Raw genomic sequence first — 12,514 nt, forward strand, 5'->3', positions numbered from 1 at the left:
CAAACACTACAAGGTGCGGACACAAGGCACGGACACAGGAAAGAACAAGTTCACTGCGCCATGATACGTTACTATTTATTCGTGAAGACTTGGGAACGGAAACAAAACATGTCATGAGAAAGCATCAGGAAAAAGAAGCACACTCAACTAATCCGTGTGTGTGCGTGCATGCAGTACAACTATGACGTAATGAATTATAGATACACATCAGTTGCGAGGCAGTATTTCCAGCGGTCTGTGTTTCAGAGGAGGAAGCACGCGCTGTGGAACAAGCTACGCGGAACCAGGCAGATTCCAAGGCCTGGTTTGAATTTCGCGCCAGCTGGATCACAGCTTCAAAGTTGAAGTCTGCTGTTCGCACGGATATTAGCCAGCCCTCTGCGTCCTTAGTTCGCTCTGTGTGTTACCCTGAGGCACACAAGTTTCGTAGCAAAGCCACACAATGGGGATGTGATCACGAGCAGAAGGCAATTGACAACTATAGTGAACATGCCAGTGCAACACATCAGAAGGTTGAAGTACTGCCCAGTGGCTTTGTAATTCATCCGGACTATCCATATCTTGGCGCTACTCCCGACTCCCTTGTGCAGTGCTCCTGCTGTTGCAACGGCGTGGTGGAAGTGAAGTGCCCGTACGGGTGCCGAGACAGTAGCCTGCATGATGCTGCCGATTTAGGGAAGTTCTGTCTAGTAAAGTCCGGCGGAGCACTCCATCTTAAGCAAGACCACATGTACTACTACCAAGTACAGCTACAGATGCTGGTGTGTAAGGTGCAGTACTGTGACTTTGTTGTGTGGAATGACGGTCAGCTGTTTGTGGAGCGTATCTCTGCAGACACAGATTTCATCCGTGAAGCGGTAGCAGGTGCCAAGAAATTCTTTCAGTGTGCTGTCCTCCCAGAGCTTGTTGGGAAATGGTTAACTAAAACGTTCTCCGCTCTTCCTGCCGATGCGTCTTCAGCGGCTACATCAGCCTGGGAACCACTTGGTGCTGCCAGTACAGTAAATATCGGATATAACGTGCCCCTTTGATTTTCGAAAATGTATCACTATATCCGGTGCATCACTATAGCCGATTTGCATGTTTGACCGACACATGGCACATGACTGCACATGAAATGATGCGTACACGCTGGAAAAAGCATGCTGAAAGTGCATGCATGCTCCACGGTCTGTGTACCAGTGCATGACATTGACACAGAGCAGTGCATGGCAGTGCAGTACGAGTACAGACTGTACACGTACTAGAACTTCGATACATCATGTGGCATGGCTGCTTCTTCAGCGTGTTCTCCAAAAAAAGCCTGAGCTGGATCCGTGCTCACGTAGATCTACTCGGTGTCCAATGAGTTGCGTAGAGCCAGAAATAGACATGAGTGGCTGTGTACGTGAGTTGGCAACATCATCGTGAGAGGCAACACAGCCAGAAACGGACAAGAGCATGCAGAAAGATCACTCTTGATCATTATATGCGATATTTTCCTGTACATTTGATATGGTTTGCTTCCTGAAGTCCATCACAATAAGCGATATATCGGTATAGCCGATAATAGTGTATATAGTGATATTTTAGCTGTATTTTTCTGATTTGATTTTGATTTTGACGTGTTCTATCACTATAACCGGTATATCATTATATCCGGTCACTTTATAAACGATACTTACTGTACAACATCTACTGCCGATCAAGAAGGCCATCCGGAGTTTTGCTACTGCAAGTCTGTGAAGGCTGGCGAGGTACTGCGATGTTCCAACAAAGATTGCAGTATTCGTTTGTTCCACATGGCTTGTTTGCAGGTGAAGAGTAAGCCAAAGCGCAAGAACTGGACCTGCCCGGAGTGTCGCAAGATCAAATCTGCCACTAAATAATGATAATATGCATGTACAATTACAGTGGTAGCGACTTCGGCGACAAGTTTATAGGAATGTTGGTCGCTAAGCACAACGTTCGTAAGCGTACTCAAGCTCAACTGATAGAGGGGTGAATTCCCCGAAACACTGTGTATTGAGCAGGGAGTGGTGCTTTCTTGCAGGTTTGCCGAATCAAAGGCTCGAGGGACTTCTTCTCTGCTCTGGATGGCAGTTGTGAGTCAGTCAAGTGTCTGGATGGAAGTCGTGAGTTTGTCAAGTTTCTGAATGGCAGTCGTGAGTCAGTCAAATGTCCAGTCAAGGCGGCAGAAAAGCTCGACCTCTAGTGTGGGGTGCAACCAACTTTCCATGTACATAGTCATTTTTGTCGTAGCATTTGTAAATCCAAGTCTCAAGCATTTGAGAAGTGATTATATTCATGGAGCCTGCTATTCTGGTATTTCTAGAGTTGCATTTTCAACTTTTGTTCTGCTATGCCTTCCATGGTACTTGCTGTTGCACTTGCCACGTGTGTGCATACAATCAGTGGCTGGGCTTTCACAACGATTTCCGCTACCTTTCTTGTATTTCTTTGTTTGCATGTATCTCTGAAGGACCATAATGCTGATTCGTATTTGTGGGTCCCAGGACATGCGTGAAGACTACTCACTGCTTATGCATGTGAGCAGAGGAACTCCATCATTACACATCATACACTTCGCTTTTTTACGTCTCTGCCGGGTGATGTTGGCATAAGTTGAGTTGTTCTTTGGTGCTGGGCATACTACATCTGATGCTACATCGCGCACTACCCAGACCCTAAGTTGGGTTTCAGGGCTATTTATAATTATTATATTGTGTTGTCCCTATTTGGACCACGAGTCATTATATTGATGCAACAAGAAACGGAGGCATGTCGTGAGTGATGATAGAAGCCATTATTATTATTATTATTATTATTATAAGTCTGTTGGCGTTGCCATGACCAAGCAAGCTTGGCTAGCCAGACAAAAGAAACTAGGAACAAGCGAGGTGAATGAGGTGAACACATGCGCATGCAACTGCAGAATAGGTAAAACAGAATAATATAATTGCCGGTATACAGTCCTAAAAACACACGACATGTCAACTATTTGCTTCAACAAATAAAACTGGAAACGGATGAATATTTATTGGTTTGAGGGAAAAGATGCAAACGGGAAAGGTTTGAAGAAAAAATTGACTGTCACCACCGGAACTTGAACCAGGGACCTTCGCTTGAGGCCAGGGAATATAGATAAATAGAAAAATTGACGGTCACCACTAGGACTCGAACCAGGGACCCTCGCTTGAGGCCAGCGATGCTCTAACCACTGAGCTAACTTATGGGGTAGCTGTCATCCCAGCAGAGGATGAATATACACTGTAGATATGAATAAATAGAAAAAATTGAATGTGACCATCAGGACTTGAACCGGCAGGGACCTTGCCTTCAGGTCAGTGATGCTCTAACCACTGAGCTATGGTGTAGCTGTTATCCCAGCAGAGGATGAATATAGATATGAATAAATAGTTGATAAAATTAATATGGTGGTAAAGATACACCTGGCAATATGGCGGTAAACCCACGCCTGCCCACACACGCTCTCTAGGCTGCAAAGTTCTGGCAAAGAGCTCTCCTTCTCACCACCACCACCATCAGTTCGCGCGCCTGGCGCCTAGTCGATGCATGGTTAGCGGTATCCAACATAGCAGGCTGGTACATCAAGTAGCGCATGGCACATAGAAGATGACACAGCAACGACATAGGTCGATTGCGACGTACGTTTCGTCCCCGCTGAAATCATCAGGCAATCTTGCAGTGTTATGGCTTTTATAGTGAGAGTACATTTGAGCTCTTACCATCAAATCAGAAGTTCGTTCACAAAAAACTTCACAGCAGTCAATAATGACAGCACAGCCCGGGAAATGCTTAAGAATTTCAAGTGGCAGAGCTTTGCGTAGTTCGTCCCTTTCCGGTCATTTGACAAGTGGTCCCAGCATCCCATGCATCACCCGGATCCAGCGCTGGAAAATCCGGCACACGGTCGACTGGTGAATGCCGAATCTGTACGCCAAGTCTTGGTCCCGACAATTCAGCCGAAGCTTCATGAGAACAATCAAGAACTGCTGGAAGAGAGAGAGCGTGTGGCGGTGGTGCTGTGGAACTCTCTTCCTCACGTGTTCAAATATGCCCATCATGGTCCCAAAAGACTGCAAACCAGTATAGAAGAGCACCTTCGCGTTGTCTTTCTCAAACGACTCGATTGACAAGGTGTCACCTTGTCCTGGAGCGCTTGGCCTCCGTTTGCTTTCCAGGACCAAACGGTTGTTTGTCTCCTCCAGCCGCGTAAAGTGCTCCATATCCATGTCAGTCTGCGATGAGACACTGGAGACTGCTACAGGATCAGACTCTACCTCTGCACCATAGGCACCAGGCAAATCTGCCATTGCCTCTGTGAAGTCATTCCCAGAGGCGTCCACTTTCACTGGTGTCGGCGTCTTGCTCTCCTCGAACGTCAGCTTCCGCTTCGCTCGGCGTTCATATGCCACCAAATCCCTCTCCGCTTTACGCTTTACAGGAGTCCTGACATGTTCAAAAAGTTTCGGAACGTAAGCGGGAGATAGTGGATCGTTGCTCTTCTCTGCGCCTACGAAATGGTCTGAACAGATCCTGCTACTGTCAGTTGGCTTCCAATTCTCTCGTCTCATAGCCGCAACCCATAGTTTGCGCCGCTCGTCCGCTACAGGAAACTTGTAAAACTTCACAGCCGTTCCAGGATCGGCACGATTGCTGCACAACTCTTCGGCATGTTGAAGGCTAAAAACTTCAGCAAGCGAGACACCAGCGGAAATAAAAATAAAAGTGAGGAACGACATGTCGACAACCAACAACAAATTTTACTTTTCCTCTCAAAGACGAGAAAAAAATAGTTCAAGCAGAAACGACTTCATTTTGCCACCCCTGCCACTCGCAGCCGCCTTGGCGCTCCTCGTGACGTCATTCGCATAACCTCTATAGATGTAATTTGGTATGACTACGAGGGCAAAAGATCTGGTTAAGTGAACGGACATTTTTGGTACTTGCTGAGAAGCAGTTCCCTAGTGTATGATGTAGTTTACGAGCGGTGTAACCGTTTGAAGGTATTCTTGGAAAAGACAATGCTTGCTCAAGGCAACACAACTGATATAGGGCACTTCGTGCCCTAAGGTGATAACGCGCGTGCTGACAGGATAGGGAAAGGTGCAAGATACAGAGCTAGAGGGCAGATAAGGTTAGCGCTAACAGGGAACTGTTACACCATCCCTCCCTCCTAAGCGAGGCACATGTGCCTCCAGGGAGTCGAGGAATATGTGGAAAGGGAATAATCAAAATGAAATCGTGTCAACCCAACAACGCTCATCTAATTGAAGTACCGTGCAAGGTAACCAAGGACAGTCAGGCGAGTGAAGATAACGGAAATGGGGAAAATCTAAAACAGGAGGGGAATGGATTTCTTAACACAACAAGGATCAAGTGGGAATTCTCAAGGTACACGTGCAATTGAATTTGAGCGAGTAACATTTCGCTGTAACCATAGTGTCACTAACATGCCCTGGACGCCCTGTAACGCCTCAGAGCAACTATCGGCCTACCGGCCTCGTCCAGCAAGTTCTCTTCTGGCTCCCAGGTCGCTTCGTCGTCTGGGTATCCTTGCCACTTGACAAGGTACTGAGTCTGATGCCTTCGCTGGCGATCGTCAAGAATCTTCTCCACCATGTATCTGGTCTGACCGTGCAAGTCAGTGAACGGTGGCGGGGGTGGCTGCCGTCTGCCGGGAATAGTATTCTGCTCATACCGGCGCAGAGCAGTGACATTGAAGACAGGGTGGCACCGAATAGCGCTGGGTAGATCCAGCTGATAGGCGTTGGGTCCGATCTTCTTGATGATTGGGTAGGGCCCGAACCACTTAGGGCGTAGCTTCTGTGAAGGCTGATCCCGGGCTTCTGCGGTTGTTAGGAAATCCTTGTACACCAGCACCATGTCGCCAACCTTCAGGTTGCTGGGCACCCTTCCCCTGTCTGCATACTGAGCTTGTCTAGCCTGAGCGGCAATCATGGCGTCCTTTGCCAACTTGACGGCATCCGCCCGATCCTGGATCCAGTCTGGGGCACTCCCTCCTCCCCTCCGTGCCAGGAAATCTGGTGGGGACTTGGGATTAAGTCCATAATTTAGATAAAACGGCGTGCTAGAAGTGGAAGACTGATATGAACTATTAATTGCAAATTCGCAAAGAGGCAGAAGCTTGTCCCAATTATCTTGTTTGTGGTTAACAAACGCTCTAAGCACATCCTCAATTACTCTATTCATTCTCTCAGTCTGCCCATCGGTCTGTGGGTGATTGGCAGTACTAAACGACAAGGTGGTACCTAATTGATGAAACAATTCCCGGAAAAATTCAGAAGTAAATCTTGGGTCCCGATCACAAACAATAGTGGAACTCAAACCGTGTAATCTAAACACATTCTGGAGATACAAATCAGCAGAACCCTTAGCGTCAATTTTGGAAGTCGTGGGGACTAAATGGACACATTTTGTAAGCCGGTCAACAAATGTATAAATTGCATCAAAGCCCTGAGGAGTCTGGGGTAAGCCAACGATAAAGTCCATGGAAATATCTTTCCAGGGGGTGTCTGGTACTGGGAGCGATTGCAGCAAACCGGATCTAGGCAACCCACCCTTAGTGCGCTGACATATGCCGCAAGACTTAACAAATTTCTTCACGTCAAGGCCCATCTTGGGCCAGTAGAAGAATTGACGAAGCCGGAAATATGTACGATCCCGTCCCTGATGGCCTGCCGTAACACAGTCGTGGTACTCCTGCAGGAGCTGAAGCCTTACTGCACACTTGGGTACACACAAGCGATTGTTTGGTGCTGCACGGAGGTATAGGTACCTGGACTCTTCATCCCAATAGTACCGCTCGTGTAGATTATCAGAGGAATCGCCGCGCAGCCGCTGAATTATTGGGGAAAGCTGCTCGTCATTCTGATATGCTTCCGAAATCATCTCAGCAACCCTATCACTCAGTTCCAAAGCAAACTCAATCGTATTCAAATGGGGTGCTGGTAGGATGGGTGGGCAATCCTTTTCCTCAACTACATTGCCAATTGCTGACCCGCGCAGATCAGGGCGGCGGGATAACGCATCAGCCATATTTTCCTTGCCGGGTTTGTGATTAACTGTGAAGTCATAGTCTGCAAGAAATTCAACCCATCTAGCTTCGCGCTTAGTGAGATTGGCTTTTGTGCTCAAGTAGACTACGGCCATGCTGTCACTGAACACTTGCAAAATGCTGGAATAGATAAATTCTCCAGGATCGCAGTGCAAACACCACCGCCAGGGTTTCGCGTTCTGCAGCAGTGTAATTTCGCTCCGCTTGTGACAGCTTACGACTGGCATATGCCACAGGATGCCAAGCACTATCGCTTTCCCCCTGTTGGAGAAGGACGCCTGCTATCGCAAAATCACTTGCGTCTGTTGCAACTCTGAAAGGCTTCTGCACGTTTGCTAGTTTCAACAGCGGTGCACTCAACAAGGCCTGTCTCAGGGATTCGAATGCATGCTGACGGGGGCCACTCCATTCGAACCTGGCATGTTTGCCAGTGATCTCCTCTAATGGCCGCGATATAGTAGAGTAGTGCTCAATAAATCTTCTAAAGTAGTTCGCAAAACCAAGGAACTGTCTCACCTCCGTAACTGTCGTCGGTGGCTGCCATTCCCTCACTGCTTTAAGCTTCTTTGGATCTGGAGCGATACATTCACCGTCGATGCGATGCCCTAGAAACAGAACATCCTTGACACCAAACTCACATTTCGACTGCTTACAGAATAGCCTATTTTTCCGGAGCGTCTCAAGAACTGTCTGGATATGTTCAAGATGATCTTGCCAGGATTTGCTGAAGATAAGAATATCATCCAGAAACACTACCACAAACCGCCGTAAGTACGGTTGGAGAATACTGTTCATCAATGACTGAAACGTGGCAGGGGCGTTAGTTAATCCAAAGCCCATAACCCGGAACTGGAAATGACCGAAGGGAGTATTGATAGCCGTCTTAGGTACATCTTCCTGACGGATCCTAAGCTGATTATATCCCGAGCGTAAATCCAGCTTACTGAAGTATGAGCTACCTTGAATGGTATCAAACAGGTCATCAATGTTTGGGAGGCAAGCTTTGTTTTTGATGGTGATCCTGTTCAAATTCCGCCAATCACAAACCATGCGCAATGAGCCATCAGACTTTTTAACGAAAAAGACTGGGGCACCGTATGGTGACTTGCTGGGTTCGATGAAGCCCTTGCGGAGGAGTTCCGTGAGCTGGGCTTGCAATTCATCCATCTCGGGTTTGGGGAGACGGTAGGCAGCCCGTGATGGAGGAACGGCACCCTCCTCAGTCACAATCTCATGGTCGACATCCCTCTCTGGCGGAAGCTCGGTCAGCAGGTCGTCTGGAAAGATGTCCGAGTACCGCCGCAGAAGGTTAGCCAGCTGCTCTTGATGATCTGGGTGTTGTCTGGCGGCTGATGGCTTGCTGTCCTCCTCCTCGTCGTCAGTAGCGTTGACCCACGCCAGGATTCCCTGCGCGCCTTTCCTCAACTCGCGGCGAGCCTGAGAACCAGATATGAGCATGCTCTCAATTGGCGGCGACTCCTGACGCTCCGTATCACTATTTTGGCTGGAAGGGGGTTTAGCAACGAGCGGCTCTCCGTTCAGTTTGACTTCTTTGGTCTGAAAGTTGATATCCGGGTTGTGTCTGGTCAGCCATGGCTTGCCCAGGATAGCATCATAGCGGCTCAACGGAAAAACTGTGAAAGATTGGGTGTCGCTGAAGTCTTTCACGATAACCTTTACCGGACCGGTCCTCTGCAGTTCCGATGATGTCGATGAGCCATCAGCCAGGGTTACCTTCAGTGTTTCGTCCTTGCTCTCCGTAACAAGGCCGTTTCTTTGCACGAAAGCTTCCGATATGAAGTCGTGCGTCGATCCCGAGTCAATAAGCATAATTGCCCGGCGGCCGTTGATCCTGCCCTCAACACGGAGAAGGTCATGCTCCAAAGGAAGCTCCGTGTCCTGTACTGCGATATCAACGTTGCTGACATGGGATTCCTGTTCGGCAACATCTTCCGAATCAGTTTGCAGCGTCGGTTCTTCCAGCTCTAGTACGCTGTAACGGTTGCGTATGTCAACCGGGTAACCGTTGGGTGCTTTCCGCTTGGTCGCCAGCGAGCGCACGCCATTTTTCACTGGCGACCAGCGTTTGGGTGTTGATTGCTGGGACAATCCCGAGCTAGGTGACCTGGCTTCCGACAAGCGAAGCATCCACCCTGCCGACTCAGGTGACGCCTCTCCTCCGGTGTTAGCCTTTGGGGTCGTACGGGCTGACTTCGGTGCTGAATCGGGTTCGGCTGTTGGTCCGCCGTTTGCGCTGACCTGATCGCTTGGCTCAGATCAGTGGGGTGCTCTCGCAGCACCCGGGTCTTGACAGATGGGTGCAGTCCATTTACGAACAGCAGTCCTCGGGTCAGCTCGTCGAAATCAGGCACTTGTAGGCTTAGGCGCGAGAACTCGGTGACATAGCTCTCCAAGCTGGAGTGCTGCCTGACAGCGAAGAGATCCAGTCGCACCCGCTCTTGATGATGCAACGGACCGTACACCTTGGCGAGGGCTTCACGCAGCGCTGGCCACGTCGAGAACTCCACACCCGTATCCAACGATGCGATGAGCCATAGCTTGGCGTTGCCGCTCAGGAAGCCCGCTGCGTAATCCACCATCACCGATGAGTCGGTGATTCCCAGTGACCGAATCGCCAGCTCAATGGAGAAAGCCCACTCCTTGAACTGCGAGGGCTTGCCATCGAAGATCGGCGGCTCCTTAGCGTGCCGAGGCTTTCCGGACGAATGAGCGGGCGGCACAGGGAGCGGTTGTTGTCGGTTGCTCAGACGGGCGCTGACTTGGCAACTGGCTTCACGGACCTCGCTGGCCAACCTGAATAGCAACACAGAAAAAACAAGGATCGCCACGACAATGGCGAGCTCCAAGAACACCATGTTAACCATCCTCCGCTACCAGTGTAACCGTTTGAAGGTATTCTTGGAAAAGACAATGCTTGCTCAAGGCAACACAACTGATATAGGGCACTTCGTGCCCTAAGGTGATAACGCGCGTGCTGACAGGATAGGGAAAGGTGCAAGATACAGAGCTAGAGGGCAGATAAGGTTAGCGCTAACAGGGAACTGTTACAAGCGGGTTCTACAATAGGGGGCGCCCTGTCCTAGAAATGGGGCATTAGTGAATTATTGTGTGTATACATAGGCAGTGCGCCTTACCCTGCAATGGTGCTCAAATTCCCGGAATAGGCAGTGGTACGCAAAGGTTTTGTTGAATGATTGGTTTTTGCCATGAAACTCGGAGCAACAACGAAACATATGGGGACGAGTTAAGAGTAACTCTCCACCACTGTAACTAGATTATACAGTCAGAAAGTGCAACAACTAGGCACAAAACTGACAGAGTACTGAGACATTCGACGTCCTGACACCTAGCTGCAACACATCTCCGTAGCGCTAACCCACAGCCTTCCAACTGGGAAGGTTCAAGGTTATGGAAATACCAAAGAGGGGAAGGCAAGCGCAACGAAAACGAGCACAAGCTACAGTCCCAACTGAAGAAAGAATGTCGATTGTTACTGGACGATGACGAAACCAGTAGGCGATTTGACAAAGACGACATTCTTTCTTCCGTTGGGACTGTAGCTTGTGCTCGTTTTCGTTGCACTTGCCTTCCCCTCTTTGGTATTTCCATAACCTTGAACCTTCCAAGTTGGAAAGCTGTGGGTTAGCGCTACGGAGATGTGTTGAAGCTAGGTGTCAGGACGTCGAATGTCTCAGTACTCTGTCAGTTTTGTGCCTAGTTGTTGCACTTTTTGACTGTATATAGTATCTAGGTATAGTGGTGGAGAGTTACTCTTAACTCGTTTCCATATGTCCTTTCCTTTCTACTTTTTTTATTGGCTCCATACCCGAATTTCAAACAACGAAACAGCCCTACTTTAATTCCTTTTGTGTAAGTCTTGGGTATTGTGTAGATGTGGGTTGATGGAAATTTCAGGTAGTGTACGTAAGAAATGCAACGAAAAGAAAGAAAAATGGTCACCTGCATGTGAATACTGCGTCAAATTGCATAATAACATGAATCTGATGTGAAGAACACGCACAACATCATACAGCATCGCTCAGCAACAGAAAAAACAAGAAAGTTGAACTTGCCTTCTTTCCACAGTTACCACCCCAGTCCTGTTAGACTACGAAGCGTTATCTGTGGTGGACGTCGGCCTCTTCAGGGCATGGGATTTTGGGTTTCTTGTACATTGTTTTGGCTGTGATTTGCCCTGGTGTGTTGTGCCTTTTTTGTGCACTCTCTGATCTGCGTCCTTCTCTTGTGCCTTTTGCCATGCAGGAGGCAAGCGAGGCCTACCTGGTCGGCCTATTCGAGGACACCAACTTGTGTGCCATCCATGCCAAGCGTGTGACCATCATGCCCAAGGACATCCACCTGGCACGTCGCATCCGTGGCGAGCGGGCATAAGCTGTTTCTGGCTCACTGATATTCATGCAATAAATATCTGCTGCTTATACTCGTACACCCATATGCATGTAGCGTGCTTCTTGGACTGTGCACGAGTAGGTTTTGGTGATAGATTTTCGGTGTGTCACATCAGATCTACATATACATCATGCAACTTACTTTGGTCACGTACTTGAGTGGTAGCATATCACACACCAACCTTGACACAGTAGCATGCCATAGTGGTTATTTTTAGTGGTTGTCTCGTATTTGTCACCATTAATCCCATCTGCAGAAAAGGGATTGTGTGTGTTGTTGTGAGGTACTAATGGTGTACTAGCTGGGCTCGTACTTGTAAGCAACAAACCGAACTAGCGCACACACGGCACTGCATTGCTTTGTACTGCATTCAAGATTGACGACTCGCTTTGTTTTGCTGCGTAATCACAAATGGCACCAGCCCATTTTGCTGAAAAGAAAACAAATATTGTTTGCCCTGTTGTGCTCTTCCAGAAAACGGATCGTGCTTCAGCAGTGTTTCTTTTCGCCCTGTTGTGCTCTTCCAGACACCGGATCGTGCTTCAGCAGTGTTTCATTTCCTTTCGTAGCTTTGCTGCCAGCCCGAGTGTCACCTCGACACTGTATTTCTTCAGTATGTCTGACCTAACTGTCGACAGTGTCAAGGCAATGCCTTGCCTTGCCAAGCCCTCCGCGGCGAGATTTCTCAGCCCGGCTTGAATCCGAAAGGAAACTTAGTAAAAGTATTTTACAGGACCGTTTGCTGGCACAACTAGCCCTTGGTAGTGAGTTCTGCTACGGCCAGGAGAACCAGCAACATGACAGTGCGGACATGGCTCGCGTGCCCAGAAGCCCGACTGGCACCAATGCCTTCTCCGCCAGCTTAGGTGACGCGAGCTCAACGGATCACTGCGCTCTCGTACGCTCAGAGCAGAGCTGCTGTTAGGTCAAAGTGTGGCTGCAGTTAGCTCAAAGTAGAGCGTCTGTTAGCTCAAAGTACAGCCGCGGTTAGCTCAAAGTGGA

General features: G+C 48.7%; 1 pseudogene; it reads left to right on the forward strand.

Moving 5' to 3' along the window:
* LOC135824911 (histone H3.3A-like) overlaps positions 1–12,038 on the forward strand; it is a 47,204-nt pseudogene extending 35,166 nt beyond the window's left edge.
* The last annotated feature ends 476 nt before the right edge of the window (positions 12,039–12,514 follow it).

The sequence above is a fragment of the Sycon ciliatum genome, chromosome 9, assembly GCF_964019385.1.
Source record: "Sycon ciliatum chromosome 9, ocSycCili1.1, whole genome shotgun sequence".
NCBI lineage: Eukaryota > Metazoa > Porifera > Calcarea > Leucosolenida > Sycettidae > Sycon > Sycon ciliatum.